The following is a 23438-nucleotide window of genomic DNA, read 5'->3' on the forward strand; positions in this document are numbered from 1 at the left end:
GCACACCGAACGACGCGGCTTGCAAACACACTCCCGCCTCCTCCATTAGCACGGGAGCGTGCTTGGCGCGCATGAACGAGGACTGCCGGTATCCAGGGGGGAAGGGAATTGCCATCGGAGCTGTCTGGGACCCCCAGACTACGTGGGACCCCTGTATTACCTTCATTGTGGCAGAGATTGCAGTGGAGACATGAGTCATCTGGGAGAACCAGGCTTCACTGAGCGTGTGTATCTGAAAGGCATGTAAGTATGCATCAGGCTGCTCTTACTCCCCCTAGTTGTGAAAACCAGGTAAGACATACAACTACTCAATGAAGAAATCCATAATATAATTTATACAGGATTAACTTCCCTTACCTGTCCTTGCCGCAGGAATTGCTGAAAACAGACAGATTCCAGCCTTCACCCATCACGGCGGGCAGAGTTGTGCCAACCTTCAGGTTTTTTTTGGGGTTCCTTCTCAGAAGAACCTCCTACCTGGACCTTGTAAAAGACTCTGCCAGAAACTTTCGTGCCACTATGTAAATAGTACAGTAAGTCTGGTTTTCCCAGAGCCCAGTTTTCCAATAGGAGAGGACTTACAGGCAAAACCTCGTTTCTTCAGATGACGAGTCCCGGGTACCATATCATCTTGGGAGTCAAAATATCGGCCCGAGATATGGATCCGGTTTGTTGTAGCCCTTAGGCCCCCGCAGGGACCTGCACAGAACTTTCTTCATAGCACATGTTTTACGTGACCAACCACCACTGGCGAAGGAAAAAATGAGGTGCCTCCCATATGGGAGGGGTTATATAGGGAAGGAATTCTCCTTAATTGGGGGTTAACCAGTGTCCAATCACCAGAGGTGCCTATATAACCCATTATGTACTGATCCTGTGTCCCGTGATGTATGATCAAGAAATAAGCATACGGCACCTGGTATTCCCAGTCGGTCTTCCATCCAGTTACTAATCAGGCCCGACAATGCTTAACCTCCGAGATCAGACAAGATCGGGCACTTTCAAGGTGATGGGGCCATAGGCGATCTCTTTGGGCACTCTCAACCATCTTGACAAACGCCAACATGGTCATCTTGGGAAACAAGCTAAAAAAAACAAGTCATTGCCAACATTGGAGGCTAAGCAGGGTTGGGCAATCAGTTTCCTTGCCTGAAATAGGCATCTCAGAACTGCCATCTAGCTGCTTCCCGGGTTTCCAACTCAATCAACTAATCCCAGGAGACAATACTTCGCCTCCATCCTGGTGGAGGTTCCAAACACCCGATCAATGGTTCCTGTCACCTCCGTCCAGTAGCAGATCAACTTTGGGCATCTCCAAAACATGTGCATCATATCTCCCACCATGTTCCCGCACCGGGGGAAACTTGCGTACGGCCGTTCGGCCAAATTGAAAAAGTTTACGAGGAGCATAATAAGTTCTATATAATAAGAACAGATGTGACATCCTCTGAGGCAGTATTCCTGTGGCCAATTATATCTCAAGGGGGTTTAGTACACACCCCACACTATATAAGGCCGCCAGCGCGGCCGCCTTGTATAGTGTGTTGCGGCGGTCAGGGATAGAGGACGATAGGCAGGGACAGTGTCTTTACTGCTTGGGAACCTAGCACTGTTACAGTGGGTGTTATGTGCCTCCTGCACAGTACACACCTGAAGCTACCCTTTATTACTGGTGTTCAATTTTTGCAATACAGGCATCTGCAGTGCAGAAGTTAGAGTGGGTGTTGTGTGCCTCCTGCACAGTATACACCTGAAGATACCCCTTATTGCTGGTGTTCTGTTTCTGTAATGCAGGAACCTAGCACTGTTACAGTGGGTGTTGTGTGCCTCCCACGCTTGTCCTTATTTTCGGCAGCTGGACGTGTTGAGCCACATCATGCCGAACACTTTGTCGGATGTGAAAGACCAAGCCCTCCTAATGCTCCTCATCCTCTCTCACCCAGGCTCAGGGTACTAGCCTGTGTTCTGTATAAACTAGGCTTTCTTCTGTATACCCTATCCTCTCTTTATACTCTAGCCTGTCGTTTATGTACACTAGAATCTTTGTTTACCTCATAAATGGCAGTGTATATAGAAGGTAGGCTAGAGAATAAAGAAGACAGGCTAGTGTATACAGGACACATGCTAATGTATACAGAAAACAGGCTTGGTTATAGAGAGAGACTGAGACTATTATATTCAGAAGAAAGCTAGTGTATATAGAGAGGCAGGCTGCGGTATACAGAGAGGCTAGTGAATACAGATAGGGTGATGTATACAGAAATGCTAGTGTATACAGAGAGGCTAGAGTATACAGTTATTCTGGGGTATACAGAGAGGCTAGTTTAAAGAGAGGCTAGTGTATACAGAATACAGACTCGTGTATGCAGATAGGCTTGAGTATACAGAGATGCTAGAGTAAACAGTGAGGCTGGGGTACACAGAGAGGCTAGTTTAAAGAGAGGCTAGTATATACAAAGATGTTAGTGTATAGAGAGAGTCGAGTGTATACAGATAGGACAGTGCATATAGAGAGACTAGTGTATACAGAAGACAGGCTTGGGTATACATCCAAGCTGACAGTGTATACAGAAGACTGGGTAGTGTATACAGAGAATCTAGTGGGTACAGAAGACAGGCTGGTGTATTCTAGCTAGTTTTTACAGTCTAGTGTATACAGAACACAGGCTGTGGTATACAGAGGGATTAGTATATTCAGAGAGTCTGGTGTATAGAGATACAAGGGTGTACAGAGAAGCTAGTATATATAGAAGACTACAGCATACAGAAGAAAGGCTAGTGAATACAGAATAAAGGCTGGCTTCTACGGAGAGGTGTATTCAGAACACTATCTAGGGTATAAAGAGAGGCTAGATTATACAAAGAGGCTAGTGCATACAGTGAAGCTATTTTATATAGAAGCCTGCTTAGTGTATACAGAGAAGCTAGTGTGTACAGAACAAAGGCTAGACAGGCTATAACGAGAGACAAGTGTTTACAGAGGACAGTTTGGGGTATAGAGAGATGCTAGTTTATACAGAGAGGGCATACAGAAGACAGAAGACGGGCTAGTGTATTCAGAACATAGGCTAGGTATTCAGACAGTCTAGTGTATACAGTCGGCGAGTGTATAAATAAGACTGGCTAGTTTACACAGTGTTTACAGAGATGCAAGGGTGTACAGAGAAGCTGGTATATAAAGAAGACTACAGCATACAGAAGAAACGCTAGTGAATACAGAATACAGACTCGTGCATGAAGATAGGCTTGAGTATACAGAGACGCTAAAGTAAAGTACACAGAGAGGCTAGTTTAAAGAGAGGCTAGTATATACAAAGATGTTAGTGTATATAGAGAGATTAGTGTATAGAGAGAGTCGAGTGTATACAGAAAGGACAGTGCATATACAGAAGACAGGCTTGGGTATACATCAAAGCTGACAGTGTATACAGAAGACTGGGTAGTGTATACAGAGAGTTTAGTGGGTACAGAAGACAGGCTGGTGTATCCTAGCTAATTTTTACGGTCTAGTGTATACAGAAGACAGGATGTGGTATACAGAGAGTTTAGTGTATTCAGAGTCTGGTGTATACAGTCGGCGAGTGTATACATAAGACTGGCTAGTTTACACAGGGTTTACAGAGATGCAAGGGTGTACAGAGAAGCTAGTATATATAGAAGACTATAGCATACAGAAGAAAGGCTAGTGAATACAGAATAAAGGCTGGCTTCTACGGAGTATGCAGAACACTATCTAGGGTATAAAGAGAGGCTAGATTATACAGAGAGGCTAGTGCATACAGTGAAGCTATTTTATATAGAAGCCTGGTTAGTGTATACAGAGAAGCTAGTGTGTACAGAAGAAAGGCTAGACAGGCTATAAAGAGAGACAAGTGTTTCCAGAGGACAGTTTGGGGTATAGAGAGATGCTAGTTTATACAGAGAGACTAATGTATACAGAAGACAGGCTAGGGCATACAGAAGACGGGCTAGTGTATTCAGAAAATAGGCTAGTGTATACTGAAGACAGGCTATTGTATGCAGAAGACCGGCTAGTGTATACAGAGAAACTAGTGTATAACAGAGTGTATATAGAAGACAGGCCAAGGTATAAAGAAGACAGAGTAATGACTTAACAAAATAAACTTTGCACTCTTTTGCTCTATTTTGCATATTTGTAATTCTCCACATCAACTGTCACTTTGATATCACCACTCACGACACACCATCCTGACTTATTTTGCTTTATTTATTATTAGAAATAGAGAGTACTATCTCAAAACCAGTTAAATCTATTCACTTCGATGAGGTCTACCGCTAATTGTACGGTAATGCAAAATGTTCACAAAACCATCCATTTGCTACCAGACATGCTGCACATATTATTAGTAATGTAACTATCGCTCGCTAACGATGTAAACAGTTTTATTGCTTTTCTGACATTAACCGAGTATCTCTGACATTATCTGAGTATCTCTCTGCACTAGGATCTTAATAATAATAATAGGATTGTGTAAGGCAAAGATCAACTAGTCGAATATAAGCTTGACATTTAATCTCTTACCGTTGAACAGCGATACTTCCTCCCTTCAATATTAAGCCATTTAAATGTCTTATTGGTCGCCTATATTATACAACTCTCTGAAAAGCATATATGTAGAGAATAAAACTAGTCTTACATCTTAATAAAACTGCTCAACCAGTATCAAGCTGTCATGACATAAGCAAATAAGTCACAGTTAAAACACAGTGACAAAACATTTCTTTTTACCGCAGCAAAATGTGAGAAAAGCAGTGTAAGCCGTCTTTCTGCCATATGCTTCAGAAAATTAATGTACCGCTTTTAAATCCATATCAATTCCACATCCTAATGTAAACCGTCTAAAATTTTAACATTTACTGATAGCAATTACTGATATTACATCATTGTAAACGTAACCATAGTTATAATGTCTACAGCTAATTTTACGTTAAAGCAAAATTCACACAAAACCATCTTTTTAAAACCTTTTACAGCCGGCACATTAAGAATAATGCAACCATCTCTCTACCTCTATGCAATAGGATTCTCTTTCTGACTATTTTATGTATTACTTCTCCACATTAACTGTCACACTGATAACCATTTGTAACACATAGCACTGGTAACACATTTTTTAACAGCAGCAAAATGCGAGAAAAGCAGTGGGACGGTTTACTTGATTGAGAAGTGGTTGCAGTAGCAAAGGATAGCAATAAAGTTTGATTACATTAATAACACATAATGCAACTATTTTACATTCACATCAAGCATACATCCTATTGTAAACTGTCTATCACTATTAATGTTCAGGGTTACTGATACATTATGCGGATAACCAGTGGAAACGGAAAAAAGTCAGTGTAAGCCGTCTTCGTGCGTAACAAAATTAATGGAACGATTTACACGTTGGAATTTACAAGCTACGTCAATTTATTCTTAAATAATGTATACCCTTTAGCTGCTTAGCTCACACTTTGCTGTATGTAGCCGCGTTAACTGTATTAATGGTTACATGTAAGTAACCAATGGGTATTGACATTTCATGTCTATCTCACATCTCTAATGCAATTTGTCTCTTTGAAATTTCATACTTTTCCAGTTATTATACTTTCTCATCCCTAAAGACAAGTTGCTGATATTTTATGATTACAGCAATCATCTCATCTAATTGCTAGTCCGATATTCTGCCTTGGTATTACTTTGCAAGGCTCTATTGAACAATGTAAAGGTAGGCTAGATATTTTGTGTATTTCCACTTAAACTCGACCTGTATATACTGTCTCAATATTATCCTTTCTAATTTTGCTAAATTAGATTATAGGGTTTGCTATATCTAAATCCAGGTAACCTACTTACCTTTATTACGTATACTGCTACTTTTAGGATAATACAAAACCATCTTTTGCTTCTTTACACGCTTCACACATTAAGAGTAATGCAATGCTACCGATGTGAACAGTTTAATTGCTCTTCTTACATTTAGCTGGTATCTCTCTGCTATAGGAAACTGAATTTGTACTACAACGATAACTCATCTAATATCAGTCCACTCAGTGCTACCGTGATAACTTTTGCATTTCTAATAATTTCTCAGTCATTTTGAGCTACTGCAACAAACGCTTTCGATCTCTTTTCAACTGCAATACTTAAGCTCTGCAATATAAAGGAATATTTAGCTGCTTAGCTCAAACTTTGCTGTACGTAGCCGTGTTAACTTTATTAATGGTTACTAATGGGGATTGAAATTTCATCTCTAATTCACATTCACATTTCTATTGCAGTTTGTCTTTTTGCCATGTCATCCTCTGCCAGTTATTTTCCTTTCTCATCCTTATGCTATATTTGGGGTATATTCAATGCATGAGTAAAGACACGTAATGAACCTGATTGATAAAAACCTACACTCGTCGTTGCTCTTATTTCGTGTATTTCCACTTAAACTCGACCTGTATATACTGTCTCAATATTAATCTGAGTTATTTTGCTATATTTATTATTAGAATAATCAGACTACGATCTCTAAATCCTGGTAAACCAACTCACACAAAACCATCTTATTTCTACCTTACACGCAGCAACAAATATTAAGATATTAACATTTAACCGGTATCTCTCTGCAATAGTAAACGGAATGGGTAGATCACTCATCTAATATCAGTCTTCTCAGTGCTACCGGAACAACTTTTACATATAGAGTAATGCAACGATTTCTCAGTTTTATGAAGCTATTGCAACTAACGCTTTGGATTTCTTTCCTGTTAAATTACGCTCTGCAATATTAAGCCATGTAAATTGTCCTATTGGTCTACTAACAATGCTATGTATAATAATACAAATCTTGCAACAGCAATATCGTCTCACTACAATACTTACACTCTGCATAATAAATATGATTAATGCGACTAATGCTAATAATAAGGTCGTCTAAAACTCGGCTATAGGTAGAGAATAAAACTATCTTACATCAAAATAAACCATGTACTGCCAAACCAATAACGGCCAATTACTTAACGTCTATCAGTCAATGACTTAACAAAATAAACATAGCACTCTTTTGCTCTATTTTGTATATATGTAGTTCTACACATTAACTGTCACATTGATATCACCACTGACAACACACCATTGACCTTTTAACAGCACCAAAATATGAAAAAAAGCACTGTAATTCTTCACATGATTTAGAAGTAGTTGCATTAGCAAAAAATAAAGTCCTGTCTTCTGTACACGCTAGCCTTTCTGTATACATTAATCTTTCTGTGTACACCAGTCCCTCTATATAGACGAGCCTCTCTGTCTTCTGTATACACGTGCCCGTAACCTATATACACTAGCCTGCCTTCTTTTTAAAATAGTCTCGGTGTCCCAGCCTCTCTGCATACACTAGCCTCACTGAATTCCCCAGACTCTCTTCTGTATACACAAGCCTATCTGTAAACAATAGCTTGTCATCTGTACACACTAGCCCCTCTGTATACACTAGCCATTCTTCTGTATACACTAGGCTCAGGGGAATAACATTAGCATATCTGTATTACCTTGTTTGACTTTTCTGATATCTCTTTCTTTTCTAGGGTGTACCTCGCCGTATACCCAAGCCAATCTTATTACCCCAGCCTCATTCCAATTATAATAGCCTCACTGTATACCCCAGGCGGTCTTGTGTTGGGTTTTTTCAGTCTGCTCAGCCATCTTCTTGCAGGGGTTCTTCGGGTCAGCCCTTGCTCCCTTTTCCCCACGTATCCTCTCATTCACAAGAAGTTCATTCTCATGTCTGGGTTACCTTGGGCATCAGGCTCATCCTATCCTTCACGGGACATTCATTTGGGTTTGTGTAGCTTGCAGGCTCTTAGGGGGTTCCTTCTCATCTTCAGGTCAAGAGTCGGTGGGTTCTACTCTCACAGCGGTAACTTACCAGTTACTTACAGTTGGCGTTTGGGCATACGTCATTTTATGAATGGGATATTTACCTTTCCTTTTCCACCTATACTTGTGTCTTTTTGCCCTCTTTTCAAGCATACTGACCATCCAGGCCTTGGTTCTTAAGTAATATCGCATTTCCCACTTGAAGACTCCGATTACAAGTGGGAAGGCTGGCCTCAGGCCAGCCCGTATTTGTGGGAGGAGTCTGAGGGACTATTAAACCCTCCTCCTCTGTCAGGGCCAGGGTTGGTGTTTTCTAGGGAGAGAGAGACTGGGTTACACAGACTTGCTAGTGTATACAGACGGAATAGTGTATACAGAAGACCAGCTAGTTTATACAGAGAGGCTAATGTGTACAAAAGACAGGCTAGATTATACAGAAGAACGTACTGGATATGCAGAGATGGAGGCGAGGTTATACAGAGGGAGAGGCTGTTTTACACAAAGAGGCTAGTGTATGCAGACTTGCTAGAGTATACGGACAGACTAGTGTATACAGAGAGGCTATTTTATACAGAGAGACTAGGGAAAACAGAGAGGCTAGTGTACAGAGACAAGCTGACAGTGAGGCCGGGGTATAATGAGAAGCTAAGTTATACAGTAGACAGGCTAGTTTATATAAAAGACAAAATTGGGTAAACAGAATACAGGCTGGGGTATAATGAGAGGCAAGATTATACAGAGAGGCTAGGGTACACAGAGAGGCTAGTGTATAAAGATGTATACAGAAAGGAGGGGTATACCGAGAGACTAGGTGTATAAAAGACAAGCTAGGGATGGACTAGTGTATACAGAGGACCGGCTAGTTGATACAGAGAGGCTAATGTGTACAAAAGACAGGCTAATGTATACAGATAGGCTAGATTATACAGAAGAACATCCTGGGTATGCAGAGCGCTCAGCTTCAAGGGATGGCCAACGTGAGTAATATTAGTGACACTCCTCACCCCCCCCCCCCCACCTACCAGATCTGACTTTCATCCCCTTGCCCTCTCTGCCCCGGTCATCTGGTGGCAGTTTTATGCACTCCCTGGCCCCCACCCATTCATAATCCTTACCGACCTTTCCTTCCGCTGCTCACAGGAACACACTGGTGACTTGTCTAATTAACCAACTTGTACAAGACACAGCTATCCTCCTGTCTGACACCGGTCCCTATTGGAGGCTTTACCCCTCACTGTTTGGGTGGTCCCTGCCTCCCCCTGGATGCTCCACATATACCCCGAAGACATTGTCGGAGGGGAACCACTTGACAGGACACGGGGCTGTCATGCTGGTGGCATCTCCCATTGGAGGAAGGGATGATGGCCCCAACCCCTTGGCAGCAGGTTCTTTCATGTACAGACCAGGGCGGCTCATCTTCCCTTCTGGAGTCTTGACCTTAGAGGGGGGAGTTGAACTTTGGGGGGTCTGAGTGATACCTAGTGCGCTGTACTGGAAGGGCTTGACATTCCCGCATATGTGTTTCCTCTCCCTGGTTGCGCCCCTCGTCCCCCCCTCTGGCCCCCACCTACTCTTTGCCGACATTGCCTTCTGCAGCTTTCGGGGACACCCTGGATGACTTATTTATTGCGCCTATTGGTACGAGACACTGCTTCCCTCCAGTTTGACTCTGGACCCCCCTGGAGGATTTACCCCTTACTGTTTGGGCGGTCCCAGCCTCCCTCTGGATGCTCCACACAGCCCCCGATGGCGATGCAGGAGAGATGCTAATTGGCGGGCCCCAGGACTGCTGCTCGAGTGAAGTCTCCCGTTGGATGGAGGGATGGTGGCCCCAGCCCCTTGCCTGCCGGATTCTCCATGCACCGACCAGGGCTGCTCATCTTTCATCTTGATGTGGTGACCATGGAGGGGAGGAGTTGAAACTTATGGGGTCCGGGTGGTTGCTGGTGTGGGTGCGCTAAAGGACTTGACCTTTCCGCATGTTTTTCCCCTCTCCCTTGCTGCCCCCCTTCCCTCCCCCTTCCCTCCCCCCTTCCCTCCTTTACCTCCTTCCCTTCCCTCCCCCCTTCAATCCCCCCTTCCCCCCCTCTTTTCCCCCCTTCCCCCCCTCTTTCCCCCCCTTCCCTCCCCCTTTTCCCCCGGGGCGTGGATGGAGGAGAGGGGGTAAGGAGAGGACAATCTGCCAAAGGCAGAAATGCATTTGTTCGGGGGCTGCATGTACTTTTGGGGTATGGGACAGGGGTAGTGGATCCCATTCTGTGATTCCTTTTCTGTTGTGACGGACTCCCACATGCATGCCTACATTTAGGGCGAGCTGAGGAGACCCCTCAGTGCTGACAGTTATATGCTCTACCTCTGTTTTGATTATACTATTGTTTTTTGGTTCTATGATGTTACTGATTGTCTTTTATTTGCATACTGGTATCAGACGTGACATTTACCACTGCCGGGACTGGGGGGACTGGAATCCGGGGACTCCCTCTCCGACCTGTCTACCCACCAACTCAAGTAGGACGGCGCTTTAAACCCAGTGTACATCTGGTAAATGCTATAGCATAATTGTGCTGTTTAGTATACAATTCCTGTACTGTTGAGTGCGGACAACCCTTAATTTCCCTCTCCCCCTGGGGTTGAGGTGCCCGACCTCTTTTTCCCCTTATCTTTCCTTCCTTTCTCCCCCTTAGTTCCCGTCATCCATTACCTACCCAATACCTACTTTGGTTCAACTTTCTTTGCTTTTCTCTGACGTCCCCCTTCCCCTCCCCTTTCTACGGTCAAGATCCTTCCCTAAGGTCTACCACTCTACTAACCCCTCCTCTAAGACCAAGGGAATCTCCATTCTGATCTCTAGCAGGCTCCACTCGGTTCTCCAGGATTCTCTGGTGGACCCTGGGGGCCGATATCTTTTTCTTAGGGGCCACATTGGAGAGCTCCTTTTTACATTTGCCACTGTGTACGCTCCCAATGGTCACCAAGACACATTCCTCAGAACTACCCTGCACAGATTATGTGACTTTCGGGAGGGCCAGTTGATATTAGGTGGGGACTTTAATGTCCCCTTTCGCCATCGGTTGACACTTCTGCCTCTTGCTCCTCGCTCCTCATTTCCTCTAGAAAGCGGATTACTAAGTGTTTACTGAATGACCAATTAGTTGATGTCTGGTGTCTGCAACATTCCGGGGAAAGGGACTACTCTTTTTGCTCTTCCCCTCACAAATCATACTTGAGGATAGACTTCAACTGCACTTGGTGAGCTCTTCCTCCATTGGCCATATTACTTGGTCCGACCACGCTCCTGTAGCCCTTGCCTACACCCTCTCTAGGAACCCCTCACCTAAGTCTCTATTCTGGCACCTTAATGAGAGCCTCCTCCAGATACCGGAAGTTTTAGCAGATGTGACCAGGGAATTGGACCTTTATTTCCAAGAAAACTAAACGCAGGACTGCGACCCGGGGATAATTTGGGAGGCTCACAAGTCAGTACTCTGCAGGGTACTTATCAGGCACGGGGCACGCATCAAACGAACATGGAAGGAACAAATTGCTAATCTGGTTTGTGAACTTGCCTCTGTGGAAGCGAAACATAAACATGCCCCCTCACGGACCTTAGAGATTGAATTGGGGACACTCCGTTCCCAGATTACTGACCTACTCCATTATAAAGCGAAAGCGGCACTCCAGTTTTGTCGTAAACTGATGTAGGAGTCAGGGGACAAATGCGGAAAAATCTTTGCCAGGTCGGTAAAGGAGTTGAAATCTGCCTCTTACATACAACAGTTGATAGATGAGAATGGCCAGAGGGCCTCTACCCCAACCCAAATAGCCAAAGTCTTTGAAAAATGATACTCTGATCTCTACAACCTGCCAGATTCAGGGTCCGGACAGGACAATATAGACAGATATGTAACCGGTTCTGGTCTACCAACCCTCTCATCGGAATCACGGGAGTACTTGGAGAACCCGATCACACTGGAAGAAGACGGATATACCGCACAATACTATAAGACCTTCCTCCATATTCTCGGCCCGCGCTTGGTGGATTTATTGAATACTCTGAGCTCGAATGGGGATTTTCCTGAGGATACCCTTAGAGCCCACATCTCGTTGATACCTAAGGAGGGCAAAGACCCGGGCCTATGTGGGAGCTACAGACCAATTTCCCTCCTAAATTCGGTCCTAAAACGATTCTCTAAAATCCTCGCCACGTGATTGGCACAGCACTTGCAGTCCCTTATACATATTGACCAGTTAGGTTTTATTCCCACCAGGGAAGATAGGGACAACACCATTAAGGTGCTTACCCTGGTCCATAAAGCAAAGTCATCTGGGACCCCTTGTCTTTTCATGAGTACTGATGCCGAGAAGGCTTTTGATCAGGTCAAATGGACATTCATGTTCTCGGTCCTTCGCCATATAGGTCTGAGTGAACGGATGCTGGCATGGATAAGTAAGATATACTCACGCCCTTCAGCTCAACTCAAAGCGAATGGGGTGCTCTCATCTCCCCTTGACATCGGGAATGGGACCAGACAGGGTTGCCCCCTGTCACCCCTATTATTCGCACTGTCATTGGAACCCTTTCTCTCCACAATTCGACAAAACTCAGACATAACGGGACTCCAAATGGGTACTATTGAGTGCAAGATATCTGCCTACGTGGATGACATGCTGTTCTCACTGACGAATCCCAGAGTTTCCTTTCCAAATCTCCTTCGGGAATTCCAGATATACGGGATACTTCTTGAAATCAGAGCCCATGGGGGTCGCAGTCCCCCCGCAAGCGTTACTAGACTTGCAGTCCAATTTTCGATTTAAATGGACCCATACAGCCCTTAAGTACTTAGGTACTTACATTCCACCGGACATTGAGTGTACGTTTATGTTGAACTTCCCCCCACCCCTTGTCACTAAGATTTGCAGTTTGCTTCACGGGTGGCATTCTGGCCTCCATTCCTGATTCAGGAGATGCAATCTCATTAAAATGAACATACTCCCTAAATTTACCTATCTTTTCCAAGCTCTCCCGATCCAGATTCCAGTCCCGTTTTTTAAGCAAGCTCAATCCCTGCTCACTCAATTTAACTGGGCCCACAAAAATCCCAGACTTAAGTGGTCACAGCTGACATTGTCTAAACAACAGGGAGGGTTGGTTCTCCCTGACTTGCGACGTTACTACCTTGCCTCCCATCTGGGGCGTGTATTGGACTGGAATGGAAACAAACTTTCTAAGCTCTGGGTGCAAGTAGGACAATCTCACTCCCAAATTCCGCTAAGAAGCGCCATGTGGTGGTATAAGGATTTACCCACAAAACTGACATCACATCCCACTATAGGGGCTTCATTGAAAGTCAGTCACCTGATCGCTACCCAAAACACACTCACGTCTTTGACTTCCCCCCTATTCCCTATACGTGGCCATCCGAACTTGGAACCGGGGACCCACTTAGAAATTCCAACCTAGACCATGCGTCTAAATTCGTCATTGATGGAAAATGACCTTCTTTCTCAACCCTAACAGATCCGACAGGGCTTTTCCAAATGCCTTTTTGGAGAGCGGCGCAACAACATCATTTTTTCCATTCCATCCCCAATACTCAAACTTTCGCACGCCCTCAGACGGAGTTTGAGGCTCTATGCAGGAGCGAAGGCCCTTTGGTCCACATTCTCTCTCAAACAGATCACCCACACTTAACCTGCCTGTCCAACTGGGAAAAGGACCTAATTGCTCATTTTGCCCAGCACAGAGACAACGCATTATCACTTTGGCTCTCAAAACCTCGCTGTGCAAGAAGATACAGGAGACAAATTTTAAACTTCTCACCAGGTGGTATTTGACACCATCAAAGCTGCATAAATGTTTCCCCTCTTCCCCTCTTCCTCGAACATATGCTGGAGGTGTGGAGAAGAAGGCACGTTGCTCCACATTTTTTGGTCCTGCCCCAGCTTGGTGGACTTCTGGACAGAGATCTGATGCATAACACAAAAATTCACAGACTTCTCCAACCCGGAAGAGGCTGCATTCTTTCTCTTGCACCATTCACAGATTCCCATTAAGAAGTACAAAAAAATCAATTTTATGGCATGTGATAAATGCAGCGAAATCCTGCATCCCTCTCTATTGGAAAAAATGTTCCCCCCTCTTTCATTACTCACTGGCTTAGGAAAATAGAGGACATTAAAAAAAATGGAGGACTTGATCCTCACATCACAAGGTAAACAAGAATTTTTTAAACAAACCTGGGATATCTGGAATACCTTTATATTCTCGCTGGAAGGATATCGCCTTAGTGCTCTGAGCTTTCCTTGACTGGCCTCTTGAACAGTGGCTGCCATCGTGTCTCGTCCCCTCTTCTCCTTTCCTGATCTTTCACCCTTCTCTTTTCTGCCTTCCTCCCCTATCTCTCACCCCCTCAACCCCCTCTCTCTTTTGGAAAAAGTGGAAAATTGGGAATGACGGCCCCACACCCCCCTCTGGATGGATTATGCCGGAGGGACCTGGGGTTTGTGTGACCCTGGATCTTGGTACAGTACTTTATCCAAGCCTTGAATCATTATGATTGATGGAAGGCAGACTCACATTTGCAAATATACCTGTATAAAGTATTGTTCAGGTGCTTTTTGCTCTGTATTTCTTTGTTGCATTATGTACTCGGGGGACCGTCTTACCCTGTTTGGAGAAAAAATTATATTTGAAAAAAAAGAAGAAGCCTACAACACCTGGTATTCCCAGGTGGTCTCCCATCCAGGCATTAACCAGGCCCGACCCTGCTTAGCCTCCAAGATCAGATGAGATGGAACAGATTCAGGGTGATGTGGCCATAGCCAATATGTTCAGGCACTCTCAACTCAATGGTCACCTTGGGAACAAGCGGAAAAAAATAGGTCAATGGCAACAACATAAAAAGAAGCCTACGGCATCTGGAAATCCCAGGCGGTCTCCCATCCAGGGATTAAACTTGTCCCAACCCTGCTTAGCCTCTGAGATCAGATGAGATTGGGCTCTTTCAGGGTGATGTGGCTGTAGGAGATTTCTTCAGACACTCTCAACCCTCTTGACTAAGGCCAAGATGGCCACCTTGGGAAACAAACAAAAAAAAAACAAGTCAACGCCAACAACATAAGAAGAAATCTACAGCACCTAGTATTCCCCGGTGGTCTCCCATCCAGGTATTAACAAGGCCCGACCCTGTTTAGTCTCTGAGATCAGACGAGATCTGGTGCTTTCAGGGTTATGTGGCCATAGGCAAGCTCTTCAGGCACTCTCAACCCTCTTGACAAATGCCAAGATAGTCACCTTGAGATACAAGCAAAAAAAGACAGGTCAATGTCAACAACATAAAAAGAAGAATACGGCACCTGGTATTCCAATGCCATCTCCCATACAGGTACTAACTAGGCCCAACCGTTCTTAGCCTCAGAGATGAGAAGAGATAGGGCTCTTTCAGGGTGATGCTGCTGTAAGCGATCTCTTTGGGCACTCTCAACCCTCTTGACAAATGCCAAGATGGTCACCTTGGGAAACAAGCAGAAAAAAAAACGAATCAACGCCAACAACATAAAAAGAAGCCTACAATAACTGGTATTCCCAGGTGGTCTCCCATCCAGGTACTAACCAGGCCTGACTCTTCTTAGCCTCCAAGATCAGACAAGATTGGGTGCTTTCAGAGTGATGTGGCCATAGGCAATCTCTTCAGGCACTCTCAACCCTCTTGACAAACACCAAGATGGTGACCTTGGGAAACAAGCTAAAAAAAAACAGGTCAACGCCAACAACATAAAAAGAAGCCTACGACACCTGGTATTCCCAGGCGGTCTCCCATCCACGTACTAACAAGGCCCGACTCTTCTTAGCCTCCAACATCAAACGAGATTGGGTGCTTTCAGGGTGATGTGCCCGTAGGCAATCCCTTCAGGCACTTTCAACCCTCTTGACAAACGCCAAGATGGTCACCTTGGGAAACAAGCAAAAAAAAATAAGTCAATGCCAACAACTTAAAAAAAAAGCTTATGGCATTGAGAAATCCCAGGCGGTCTCCCATCCAGGTACTAACCAGGTCCCAAACCTGCTTAGCCTCTGAGATCAAATGAGATTGGGCTCTTTCAGGGTGATGCGGCCATAGAAGATTTTTTCAGGCACGCTCAACCCTCTTGACAAACGCCAAGATGGTCACCTTGGGGAGCAAACAAAAAATCAAGTCAAGGCCAACAACATAAAAAGAAGCCTACAGCACCTAGTATTCCCAGGCGGTCTCCCATCCAGGTATTAACAAGGCGCAACCCTTTCTAGCCTCTGAGATCAGAGGAGATTGGGTGCTTTCAGGGTGATGTGCCCATAGACAATATCTTTGGGCACTCTCATCCCTCTTGAAAAATGCCAAGATAGTCACCCTGGGAAACAAGCGAAAAAAAACAGGTCAACGCCAACAACATGAAAAGAAGAATACGGCACCTGGTATTCCAAGGCCGTTTCCCATTCAAGTACTAACTAGGCCGAACCATTCTTAGCCTCCGAGATTAGAAGAGATAGGGTGCTTTCAGGGTGATGCTGCTGTAAGCGATCTCTTTAGGCACTCTCAACCCTCTTGACAAATGCCAAGATGATCACTTTGGGAAACAAGCGAAAAAAAACAGGTCAACACCAACAACATAAAAAGAAGCCTGCGGCATCTGGAAAACCCAGGCGGTCTCCCATCCAGGTACAAACCAGGCCGAACCCTGCTTAGCCTCTGAGACCAGGTGCTTTCAGGTTGTTGTGCCCGTAGGCAATTTCTTTGTGCACTCTCAACCCTCTTGACAAATGGCAAGATGGTCACCTTGGGAAAAAAGGGAAAAAAAACAGGTCAACGCTGACAACATAATGAGAAGCCTACGGCACCTGGTATTCCCAGGCTGTCTCCCATCCAAGTACTAACCAGGCCCATCGCTGTTTAGCCTCTGAGATCAGATGAGATTGGGCTATCTCAGGGTGATTTGGCCGTAGTCACTCTCTTTGGGCACTCTGAAGCCTCTTGACAAAGGCCAAGATGCTCACCTTGGGAAACAAGCTAAAAAAACAGGTCAAAGCCAACAACATAAAAAGAAGCCTATGGCATCTGGTATTCCCAGGCGATCTCCCAATCAAGACACTAACCAGGCCAGATCCTTCTATGGCACCTGGTTTTCCCAGGCAGTCTCCCATCCAGGTACTAACCAGGCCTGACACTGCTTAGCCTCTGAAATCAGACGAGATCGGGTGCTTTCAGGGTGATGTGGCCGTAAGCGTTCTCTTCAAGACACGCCCAACCCTCTGTGTCCCGTGATGTACTCTGAAGAAAAGGATTTTACATGTAAGCTGTATATAAAAATCCTATTTTCTTGATCATACATCACAGGACACAGGAGCTTCATTACATAGTGGGATGACCCAAAGCAATGCTCAGATTGAGGGGAGGGAGACACAGATCATAATATATAGACCGCCAAGGACCGGAGGACCTAAACTGCAGCCTGCAGTACACTGCGCCCAAAGGCGATATCCTCTTGCCCTCTGACATCCACCTGATAGAATCTGGTGAATGTGTGGACTGATGACCAAGTTGCAGCCTTACAGATCTGAGCCAGGGAGGCCTGGTGATGCACTGCCCAAGAAGCACTTACAGCCCTAGTTGATTTTGATGCCACCTGGCCCTTCCTAGGGCCTTCCGGCAAAATAAATAAGCAATCAGTTTTCCTTATCTGAGCAGTTGCCTGAAGATAGATACTGATTGCCCTTACCACATCCAAAGTGGGCAAAGATTCTTCTTCTGCGGACTGTGGGTCCGGAAAAAAGGATGGTAGGATTACATCTTGATTCAAATGGAATCCTGAAACCACCTTAGGCAGAAAGGACCTGTTGGGACGCATTACCACACGGTCCTTATGAATAATTAGATACGGCTCTTTACTGGAGAGAGCTGCTAGTTCTGACACTCTTCTAGCCGTGGATATGGCTATCAAGAAAACCAATTTTTTAGTCAAAAGAACTAATGAAGCCTGATGCAAAGGTTCAAAAGGTTGCCCCTGCAAAGTTGAGTGAACCAAATTCAGATCCCATGGGCATACCGGAGGTTTTGACTGGCGGCCTTATCCGCATAGCCCCCTGGATGAAAGCCCGCACCAGGGAATGCAATGCAAGTGGCTTCTGAAAAAACACTGACAAGGCCAAAATATGGCCCTTGATAGTGCTTACGGCCAAATTCATTTCTAGGCCTGACTGGAGGAAGGCCAAGATCCTGCTAATGACATACTTGCTAGGATGACATTCCCTGAGTTCACAACAGGAAACATATGCCCTCCAGATTTTGTAGTTAATAAGCCTGGAGGCCGGCTTTCTGGCATTGACCAAAGTAGAAAGAACTGGCCCCGAAAGCCCACGGTCTCTCAGAATGTGGGTCTCAGCAGCCAAACCGTCAAATTCAGACTGTGTAAAGCAGGATGGTAAATTGGACCCTGTGAGAGCAGATCTGGCTGGAGAGGGAGGATCCACGGCCTGCCTACTGCCAACTTCATGATCTCTGCGTACCACGGTCGCCTGGGCCAAGCCGGGCTACCAAAAGAACCGACTTTGTTTCTCTCTTGTCTCTTCCCAGGATCCGAGACAGAACTAGGCACGGGGGGAAAGCATAAATCAAATTGTACTGATCCCAGGGAACTGTCAGAGCATTCAAACCCTGAGCGAGTGTATCTCTTGTCCTTGACACAAATTTGTCCAGTTTTCTGTTGAACCTGGACGCAAACATCTACATCTGGAGTACCCCACCTGCGACATATGTTCCAAAACACGTCGGGGTGCAGAGCCCATTCTCCTGGGCACAACTGCTGGCGGCGCAGAAAATCTGCCTGCCAATTTTCCACTCCTGGAATGAAGACTGCAGAAAGGCATGGAACATGCCTTTCTGCCCAGATAAGTATGCAATTCACCTCTTTTTGCGCAACCAGGCTCCTGGTACTGCCCTGGTGATTGATATTGGCCACTGCTGTGGCATTGTCGGACTGAACCCGAACAGGGAGACCCCGTAGTCTGAAAGATCAGTTTATGAGAGCCATATAAACTGCCCGGATCTCCAAGACATTTATGGGCAATAGCTTCTCGATCGCAGACCATTTCCCCTGCGAGCATGTCTCCTCCAACACTGCTCCCCAGCCTGTCAGGCTGCCATTTGTCATAATAATCTTCCATGGAAGAGGAAGAAAAGTTTTGCCTTTCAGCAAATTCTCAGTTTGTAACCACCACACGAGGCTCTTGCGCGTCCCTGGGGATAGACGCATAGGAAGATCCAAGGACTGGGGCTTCCTGTTCCAAGCCGCAAGGATGCATCTTTGCAGAGGCCTTGAGTGGAACTGGGCGAATGGAACGGCTTCGAAGGAGGCGACCATTATCCGTAGAGCCGCGTACACACGACCAGACTTATGTCCGACAGACTTTCGAAGGAGTTCTGACGGAGTTACGGCAGAGTTCTGATGGACTTTCCGAATGAGCGGACTTGGCCACACACAATCACACCAAACTCCGACGGATTCGAACGTAATGACGTACGACTCGACTCGAATAAGGAAGTTCATAGCCAGTAGCCAATAGCTGCACTAGCGTCGGTTTTAGTCCGTCGGAATAGCATACACACGAGCGAATTTCTCGGTAGGAACTGGGTCCGGCAGAGTTCTGTCGGAAGAATTTGAAGCATGTTCCATTTCTAAAGTCTGTCAGACTTTTGCGAATCAAAAATCCGTTGCAGCCCACACACGATCGAATAGTCTGCCGGAATCATTCCGTCAGACTTTGGATGTTGAAAAGTCCGGTCGTGTGTACGGGGCATAACAGTCTCATGCACAACCGAATGGGGGAAGATCTTCTGCCCAAAATTTCGGCGCACCAGATCCCCAATGGCCAAGGCTTTTGGCCTTGGTAGAAACACCTTGCCCTGAGCAGTGTCGATAACCATAACCAGGTATTCCAACCTGGTAGCAGGCTGTAGGGACGACTTTTCTAGGTTTATAATCCAACCTAGGCGTTCCAGGTGTTCTAGCGTTCTGGTAACACGGTGGTTCAGGAGCGCTACTGTTTTCTCTATGAGAAGCAAATCGTCTAGATAAGCCATGACGGCTATACCCTGAGCTCTTAGATTTGCCAAGAGAGTGTCCAGAATCTTTGTGAAGACTCGAGGGGCCGTAGCTAGCCCGAATAGCAAGGCCACAAATTGAAAATGGCGCCGCTCTACCGCGAACCTTAGATACTTTTGGTGTGCGGGAAAAATTGGCACATGGAGATATGCATCCTTGATGTCTATTGATGCCATAAACTCTCCCCCTTGCAGGGAGGAGACCACAGTGCGAATTGACTGTATTCGGAAGGACCGGATGCGTAAAAACCGGTTCAGATCCTTCAGATCCAGGATAGGTCTGACACTTCCATTTGGCTTTGGAACGGTGAAGAGATTCGAGTAAAACCCTGAACTCTGTTCTTTTGGGTCCACTTCTACTATCACCCCCTGGGATAGTAAGTGATCTAAGGCCAGAAATAGCGGTCTTTGCTTTACTGGGTCCCTGGGGATCCTTGACCTTAGAAAGCGAGAAGGTGGAATCTCCTGAAACTCCAGCTTGTAGCCCAGAGATACCGAAGAGACCACCCACTCGTCCCGGATCTCTTCCTGCCAGGCTTCTGCAAACTGCAGGAGCCTTCCCCCCACTTGGCCGAGCGGGGGCGCCCCTTCACAAGGAAGCTTTTGGGCTCTGCTTGGCAGGATTTCGTCCCCAGGATTTCTTCTGCCCCTGGGCCCGGCCTTGAGCCTTTCTTGGAGAGGGGGGTTGAGAAGGCCGTCGCCACTGCTTAGAGCTTGATGCTCTGGGAGAAAGAGAACGCCTAAATGATGGACGTTTGCTCCTTTTGACTGGAAGGAGAGTAGACTTACTCCCTGAACTTTTTTGGACGAATTTGTCTAATTCTTCTCCAAACAAACGTTCCCCTTTAAACGGGAACCCAATCAAATGCTTCTTGCATGATAGCTCAGCTGCCCAATTCTTTAGCCATAGGGCCCTTCGCATGTGTACCAACAGGAGAGACAAACGAGATGCTTGTTGGACAGAATCCAAAATCGCATCAATCATGAAACACAGAATTTGAGGTATTTCTGCATAATTTTCCACTTCCTCACTGGGAAGGAGGCCAAGCATCTGCTTAACCTGTTCATTGAGGAACTGACACAACCCCACAGCTGCGACTGTAGGTTGCACTACAGTGCCAGTCATGGAAAAGGAGGCTTTTAATAATGTTTCCAGCTTCTTATCAGTTGGATCTTTAAATACCTGAGCATTATCCAAAGGACAGGTCAGGTTTCTATTCACGCAAGAAACAGCCGCATCGACAAATGGGACCCCCCATTTCTTGGTGAAACTTTCCTCCAGAGGATAAAGGACTCCCAGGGAAGAAACAGAGGATGTAGCGATCTCAGCAGCAGGCATTCTGAATGTGGTACGCACCAATTCAGTATAATACTGCACCTGTTTTCTGAGCGCCTGGGAGGAGGGGACTCTCTCCTCTTCCTCTGATTCATCCGACTGCTCAATATCCCTGTCCCAAGATAGGGATCTCTCCTCATTGTCAGAAGTGTCATCTGAAAGAGGAATCTCAGCAGAGGGAGGGATCTACCCCTTTTCCTGCTATCTTTCAGGGAAGCTGAAATAAAATTCATGATTCTCCCTTCAAAACCCTCCAATGTAGCCCTAAGGGAGTCCTCAGTGATGTATACCGGGGCTGAAATTTTAGGAGAGGCTGCAAATCCTGACAGGGGCACTGACTCATCCTGTGAGGCTGACTCCAGTCTTGCAGGGGGGGTAACCTACAGGCATTTTTAGAACCCCTAGACCTAGGCGGTGACTTACCAGTGTCCTTGTTATCTCCCCCTGAGACCCTCTTACGAGGAGACATAGTCCTAAGCTACAAAGCAGAGGTACTAGTACAAAGTGCAATCACTGTTGTGCTTAAAGTCTCACAATAAATATATATGCTTAAACTGCACAACCTGATGCTGAGTAGGTGTCTTAGGTTTGCCTGGATCCAATCCCTTGGGATGCTTACTGCCCACAGCTCCTGTGTCTCCACTTACAGCCCCCTGACGCTCTGGGCTGTAAAACTGCCGCCTGGCGCCTGCGCAGTACAGCGCCGTGCACACCGAACGACGCGGCTCGCAAACACACTCCCGCCTCCTCCATTAGCACGGGAGCGTGCTTGGCGCGCATGCACGAGGACTGCCGGTATCCAGGGGGGAAGGGAATTGCCATCGGAGCTGTCTGGGACCCCCAGACTACGTGGGACCCCTGTATTACCTTCATTGTGGCAGAGATTGCAGTGGAGACATGAGTCATCTGGGAGAACCAGGCTTCACTGAGCGTGTGTATCTGAAAGGCATGTAAGTATGCATCAGGCTGCTCTTACTCCCCCTAGTTGTGGAAACCAGGTAAGACATACAACTACTCAATGAAGAAATCCATAATATAATTTATACAGGATTAACTTCCCTTACCTGTCCTCGCCGCAGGAATTGCTGAAAACAGACAGATTCCAGCCTTCACCCATCATGGCGGGCAGAGTTGTGCCAACCTTCAGGTTTTTTTGGGGTTCCTTCTCAGAAGAACCTCCTACCTGGACCTTGTAAAAGACTCTGCCAGAAACTTTCGTGCCACTATGTAGATAGTACAGTAAGTCTGGTTTTCCCAGAGCCCAGTCTTCCAATAGGAGAGGACTTACAGGCAAAACCTCGTTTCTTCAGATGACAAGGCCCGGGTACCATATCATCTTGGGAGTCAAAATATCGGCCCGAGATATGGATCCGGTTTGTTGTAGCCCTTAGGCCCCCGCAGGGACCTACACAGAACTTTCTTCATAGCACATGTTTTACGTGACCAACCACCACTGGCGAAGGAAAAAATGAGGTGCCTCCCATATGGGAGGGGTTATATAGGGAAGGAATTCTCCTTAATGGGGGGTTAACCAGTGTCCAATGACCAGAGTTGCCTATATAACCCATTATGTAATGATCCTGTGTCCCGTGATGTATGATCAAGAAATAAGCATACGGCACCTGGTATTCCCAGTCGGTCTTCCATCCAGTTACTAATCAGGCCCGACAATGCTTAACCTCCGAGATCAGACAAGATCGGGCACTTTCAAGGTGATGGGGCCACAGGCGATCTCTTTGGGCACTTTCAACCATCTTGACAAACGCCAACATGGTCATCTTGGGAAACAAGCTAAAAAAAACAAGTCATTGCCAACATTGGAGGCTAAGCAGGGTTGGGCAATTTCCTTGCCTGAAATAGGCATCTCAGAACTGCCATCTGGCGGCTTCCCGGGTTTCCAACTCCTTCAACTAATCCCAGGAGACAATACTTCGCCTCCATCCTGGTGGAGGTTCCAAACACCCGATCAATGGTTCCTGTCACCTCCGTCCAGTAGCAGATCAACTTCGGGCATCTCCAAAACATGTGCATCATGTCTCCCCCCATGTTCCCGCACCGGGGGCAACTTGCGTCCGGCCAAATTGAAAAAGTTTACGAGGAG

General features: G+C 46.0%; 8 pseudogenes; all 8 read right to left on the reverse strand.

Annotated features, from left to right (window-relative positions):
• Positions 1-904: 904 nt before the first annotated feature.
• LOC143998936 (5S ribosomal RNA) lies at positions 905-1023 on the reverse strand (annotated as a pseudogene).
• Positions 1024-14572: 13549 nt separating this feature from the next.
• On the reverse strand, positions 14573-14691 carry LOC143999258 (5S ribosomal RNA; annotated as a pseudogene).
• Positions 14692-14993: 302 nt separating this feature from the next.
• LOC143999298 (5S ribosomal RNA) lies at positions 14994-15112 on the reverse strand (annotated as a pseudogene).
• A 319-nt stretch (positions 15113-15431) lies between these two features.
• On the reverse strand, positions 15432-15550 carry LOC143998483 (5S ribosomal RNA; annotated as a pseudogene).
• A 100-nt stretch (positions 15551-15650) lies between these two features.
• Positions 15651-15769, reverse strand: LOC143998781 (5S ribosomal RNA; annotated as a pseudogene).
• Positions 15770-16730: 961 nt separating this feature from the next.
• On the reverse strand, positions 16731-16849 carry LOC143999300 (5S ribosomal RNA; annotated as a pseudogene).
• A 159-nt stretch (positions 16850-17008) lies between these two features.
• On the reverse strand, positions 17009-17127 carry LOC143999116 (5S ribosomal RNA; annotated as a pseudogene).
• A 5820-nt stretch (positions 17128-22947) lies between these two features.
• LOC143999237 (5S ribosomal RNA) lies at positions 22948-23066 on the reverse strand (annotated as a pseudogene).
• Positions 23067-23438: the final 372 nt, after the last annotated feature.

The sequence above is a fragment of the Lithobates pipiens genome, unplaced genomic scaffold, assembly GCF_037356315.1.
Source record: "Lithobates pipiens isolate NorthernLeopardFrog02 unplaced genomic scaffold, aLitPip1_a1.2 Scaffold_19, whole genome shotgun sequence".
In the NCBI taxonomy this organism is placed as follows: Eukaryota; Metazoa; Chordata; class Amphibia; order Anura; family Ranidae; genus Lithobates; species Lithobates pipiens.